We start from the raw sequence: 5984 nt of genomic DNA on the forward strand, positions 1-5984 counted from the left end.
TCACAAAGATGACCCTACCTTCTCTACTCCTTTTCCAACTGACCTCAGGACTAAAATTACAGCTCAGTTTCCCTAACATTTCCTTTCCTTTAAATCTCAAGACTCTTGCCCTAAACGTAAAGTTCTTAGTTTCCAGGAATCCCTGGCTCCAGCCAGTCACCATCATCTTTGGGTATGTTTTACCAGGGCAGAAATTCTAGTATGCTTGGTGAACTGTTCTTCTCTGTGGTCTTAATTAACCCTTTCCTCTGCAGGAGCAGTTTTTTTTAACTTCATGGCAGAAGAATGTTAAAGGAGCCCTTGGTAATATTCTATTGCCTGGATTTGAATGGGGAGGAATGGAGAGGGAGGGAAGGGAAGAGAAAAAAAGAGGCAGGGTAGGAGAGGGAGACAGCGAGACGGAGGTAGAGAGAAACAAAAGGAAAGAAGGAGAGAGAGAGATAAAGGCTGGAAGTAGGGCTGGATGTTACTATTCCCGGCACCTGTAATATTAGCATTTCTGGACTTGAAATTTTTTGTATGCAAATCCTTCCTTCTTTCTCAGTGCAAACTGTACTTTTTAATAAAGAATTATGTAACTGTAAGGATTACATTAGATAGTACATGTGAAACATTTAGGAAAGTAGCCCCAGGTAGGTCTTAAGTATTGGAATCAGAGTGCCTAAATTTGAATCATAACCTCTTTCTTTCTGGCTGGGTATTTCTCGGCAATTTCATTAGCCTCTGAGTCTCAGGTTACTTTCTATGTAAATGGCGCATAAAACACTATCTACCTTATAATGTTGTTCTATGCATTAAAATAGGTGTTGAAACATAGCCATCCCTCAGACACACGCCTGTCATCCTAACAAAGATTATTTCTGACGCTAGCAGCTAACACCTTCCCAATCTACTGTGTTGCTAGACTGCATGTTTCCCGGTGCTAGCTAGACCATCACATTGTTAGACCACTATTTAACGTACTGTAAGGATTTCTGTTTGTCTTGTTTGTGTGGATCAGGTTGCATTTAATTATTTTCCACTCCGATTTTCTGACCATAAAAGTATAGATGAGTAATAATGCCTAATCTATACCAATAGCTCTATGCTAATCTTTGATGCTCACACAATGTACAAGATTAATAATACTGTGATTCTACTGTGTACGGCAGTCATTTATCATCTTCCTGGTAACCCCAAAAGATGGATTTCATTATCTCTAATTTACACAAGAGTAAGTAAGCTCAGAGGAGTGCAAGATCATATCCAGAGTCACAAAACCAGTAAGTTATGATCGAGGGTATTTATGAGTCTAGATCCCATTCCCTTCACTGTAATTCAAACTGTCTTGAGTTCTACCAGTACGAAAGGTCAATACTTTTCATCTTCCCAAAAGAGCTACACGATCATTGAAGGCAGAGAATGATTTAGCATTCTCTCGTACCTCTGGTACCCAATTTAATGTTAACCCCATAATAAGTATGCATAAAATACCTGGTGACTAGTTTACAAGGACTCAGTTTGCATTTAAAATTCTATATAATTGAAGAAGGCTGAATCTGTAATGATATCACAGCTAGAGAAGGAATGTGTCACTCAGACGTTCTTGCCATTGAAGTATTTTTCTGTTGTCAGAAGCTGTGTGAGTTGGTGAAAGAGACTTGAAGCAATAGCTATTTAATCAGATATTTGTTCCGAAAACTCAATAATCTTTATACTGTTTTACTTATATAATCACATATTTAATTCCAAAATACCACTTGCTATTAATTACATGCATAAGATAAATAAGAGGATATTATGTTGTTTACTTTCATGTATTTAATTCCTCTTCAATTTGCTAAGCTCTTATCTTACAATAATTAATTCTCATACAACATTGTTTAGTGAGCCTTGTCGTGCATTTGTTTGTTTGTTTTCTGTTTCTTTGAACTAGAATGCAGGCTGTCATGGAGCAGGGACATTTACTCAAGGAACACTGTCGGTTTTCCTCACTGCTGAATCCCCAGCACCTAGAGGGATAGCTAATCATATTAAGTGAATAGTAACTACTTGCAGGAATAATCTAATCTACGAACCAGACTTGGACACAAAGTCCATCCTAAACAGGGCTCCTTTCTGAATTCTGAGTACCATGGAAAGTAGCCAAGGTAAGCTGCGGGGAGTCCCAGAGTCTAGTAAGGCCAATATGACTAAGACTGCAGGCGTCTGGATTCAAGCAGATCTAGAGGCTTCTGCCTCCCTCACTTGCAAGTTTGTGACATCAGGATTGCATTAGAACCACTCTTAGCCTGCCACCTCCTCTGTACGTTTCTTATATAAAAGTCACAAATGCTGTCATTCATTTACTCAAGAAGCATTTATCGAATGTCCTCTATGTGCCTGGCACTGGCATGGGTGCTGGGAATAAAAAGAGGAATAAACAAGAATAAATACATTTCCTGGCCTCCGGAAGCTCACAGTTCAGTTAATAAGACAAACATGTTACCACTGTTTACAGCACAATGGGATTAGGGCTAAAATAGACATATTATGGCTTGCTATTTGTACATACAGTAAGGAAAGCTTTTGTTGTTCACATTCCAGTCTTTCTGCCAATAAAACCTTATACCTTTAAAAGGCCCGAGACCTGGCTCTTGAATTGTTTGTGTATAAAATTTAACATGGTAGAGAGAGCAAGGGATTATTTCTGGTTCAGCAGCATCCAAGTGTAGCTCAAAAATTCAAATGGAAACAGACATGGCAAAAGTCACAATGGAGCAAAATCTACCTTCCTCTGTGGAGATTCCCATCAACTTTGGCACACGAGTAGTATCCATAGACCTGTAGGATGCAAGAAAGGATCTTCAGAATAAGCCCCATCACTTTGGAGCAGAAGCAGCTGAGGCCTGATTCAGCTCTACACAAGAAAAGTGTGCTGAGGTTGCTCTGGCTGGACGTGGTTCTGGAGTTTTCAAGGTACAGAGATGACTCAGACAGTATCCCTGTCCTCTGGGAGTTTATACTCTAACAGGCAGAAACATAAACAGATAATTTCAACGAGTGCATATTTTTCTTTCCCAACCTACCCTGAGAGACATTTATCAATTCCTACCTTCTCTGCTTTCTACAGATGAGGAAACAGGGTAGTTTCAGTAACTACCCTCTTCAGTAACTTGGGTAGTAGGTATGGAGCTGGGTTTTGCATCCAGATCTGTCTGTCTCCAAAGCCAGATCTCTATCCAGTCACTATGACAACACTTCACGTATATTGTTCTTGCTGAAATATACCTGCCCTTCCTGATGAGACATGTGTGATGCTTCCAATAGGGTTCATGCCTGAAAAATCTCAGCACCCAGCAGAAAAGAGCATCCGTAAAGTGCTAGGATAGAACTCAAAATTGCTGCTCTGAAGCCAGCAGCCTGGGGTCAACTATTTCACTTTATAGCGAGTCTGAAAGAAGAAGGAATCATGACGGAAAGTGAAAGCAGAGCCAGGGGAAGTGCACCTTTAAGTTCCAAAAGAAAACAGACGGGTTTGTTGTAGGCATGAAATTGGAAGAAAGGGCACAGAGCATTGGATTCAGGCTGATCCAGTGATAAAAACTGATCACACTGCTACCTAGCTCTGTGTCCCTGACCAAGTTAAGCTTTTGTACAGCTTGATCACACCCACGCACCCTCACCCTGGTTTTTAGAGGCCTTCCTCTGTGTTTCCAGTGACTCATCTTCTCAGCTCTGTCAGCATTCACATCAAAATGTTTGGCAATTACATTTCTGAATAACTGTCTGCCCACTAGACTAAAAGCGCTTTGTAGCCTTGGCTTGGATCTTCCCCGTGTCCAAAAAGCCGTCATGTTCAGTAAATGTTTATTGTGTGACCCACTCCTCAGTAAAGGATAACTAGTATTCCACCACCACATTCAAACTTTTCTTCACTTAGAGGGGGATTTGGGCCTTTCGTCCATACCCCGTGTTTAGAACCCTCCAGACCTTCCACACCTAACGTATGTGCCTCTTAATGAATCTTGGTCAACTCATTATTATCTTACTCCTGATCTGGCCTTAGGGTGAGAGCCCATTAGATGATTTACTAAAACTTTCTCAAATACAAACTGTGATACACAATGAGTCTTTAATAAATATTGTTGGAAGAGACAAACATGTTGAGTTAATACAAGCCTAGCAATTGTATTAATTTATGTCAGAGTTTAAATTCGTAGATATCATTTTGACAGAATTAAATATGTGAATCCAATGACTGGTGAAACTGCCAACATAAGTGAACATTTTCACACTCACAAGGAGATGATTTTCCTGATTTTCCTCATACTCCTGCAGTAACTCCTTTTCAATCTATTTGAATTTTTCTTCTCCTTGGTAGTTGTCTTCTTGATGTGCCAGACAAAGACTTTTTTTTTTTTTGAGACAGAGTCTCGCTTTGTCGCCCAGGCTGGAGTGCAATGGCACAATCTCGGCTCACTGCAACCTCTGCCTCCCTGGTTCAAGGGATTCTCCTGCATCAGCCTCCTGAATAGCTGGGATTACAGGCACGTGCCACCACACCCAGCTAATTTTTGTATTTTTAGTAGAGACAGGGTTTTGCCATGTTGTCCACGCTGGTCTTGAACTCCTGACTGCAGGTGATCCACCTGCCTTGGCCTCCCAAAGTGCTGGGATTATAGGCATAAGCCACTGGGCCCGGCTGGCAAAGACTTGTAATTCATCACGTATAGAGCCATTTTTATGTTCTGGGTATGCATCGGCCTTTACCCACTAGACCTCAGGAGATCTAGACTGAAATACAGTAAGCATTATTGAGTGTTTATTGAATTAATTGATATTTTACTGTGCTACTCATAGCAAAAGAAAACTATCTTCCAATATGGGATTAGTACAGTAGGTACCATAATTTCAATATTTTGTATTAGATGCCAAGTAAAGTTTTCCATTGCATATGAGGTACTGAGGGAGCAGGGAATTCTGATTCATTTTTTCAGTGTCACCCCTCATCGTAGCTAGCACAGTCTAAACCACAGGACATAACTTGGGTTAACATTTCTCAGAACTCAGTAATGCATTCACCACTTTTAAGACTTTTTACAATTATAGATATCATTGTGCTGTTTTTTTCTTTTTTCTTTTTAAATATTTTTTATTTATTTATTTTTTATATAAGCCTACGGCACCCAGTATTCCCAGGTGGTCTCCCATCCAAGTACTAACCAGGCCCGACCCTGCTAAGCTCCCGAGATCAGACGAGATCAGGCATGTTCAGGGTGGTGTGGCCATAGACTGTGCTGTTTTTTTTTAAATATTTTCTGTGAAACAGAATTACATAAAATTGAAATTAATTTAAAATAACATATGTAACTATAAAAGTGGAAAATCAGGGTAGGAAAGATAACTTCATAAAGAAATACAGACCCGGCGCAGTGGCTCACGCCTGTAATCCCAACACTGTAGGAGGCCGAGGTGGGCAGATCACCTGAGGTCAGGGGTTTGAGACCAGCCTGGCCAACATGGTGAAACCCCATCTCTATTAAAAATACAAAAAATTAGCCATGCGTGGTGGCAGACGCCTGTAATCCCAGCTAGTCGGGAGGCTGAGGCAGGAGAATCGCTTGAACCCAGGAGGCAGAGGTTGTAGTGAGCCAAGATTGCACCATTGCACTCCAGCCTGGGCAACAAGAGTGAAACTCCATCTCAAAAATAAATAAATAAATAAAAATGTTTAAAAGGTTTTTTTTTTACATTTTTCATTGAAAAATTTCCTTAAATTACTTAAATCAATTCACTTCAAATAATTATTTTATTTATTCTTCATTCTTTTTATTAAAATGAAATAAGAATGAAATAAATACTAGATTTCCACACTACTAAACACTTCATATGTATTCTCTCATCCAGTCCTCGTAAAGCAACTCAGAATGCATAATAGCATTTCCATTTTTCAAGATGAGAAAACTGAGACCAGGGAAGTTAGAAAAGATAGCCCAAATCTGCTCTGCCACAGATTTAGGATG

At 39.9% G+C, this 5984-nt stretch overlaps 1 pseudogene; it reads right to left on the reverse strand.

Annotated features, from left to right (window-relative positions):
* Positions 1 to 5135: 5135 nt before the first annotated feature.
* LOC135270014 (5S ribosomal RNA) lies at positions 5136 to 5254 on the reverse strand (annotated as a pseudogene).
* Between the last annotated feature and the right edge of the window lie 730 nt (positions 5255 to 5984).

This window comes from Aotus nancymaae, unplaced genomic scaffold (assembly GCF_030222135.1).
Source record: "Aotus nancymaae isolate 86718 unplaced genomic scaffold, 86718_ANA_hifiasm-v0.15.2.pri h1tg000058l, whole genome shotgun sequence".
Taxonomy (NCBI): domain Eukaryota; kingdom Metazoa; phylum Chordata; class Mammalia; order Primates; family Aotidae; genus Aotus; species Aotus nancymaae.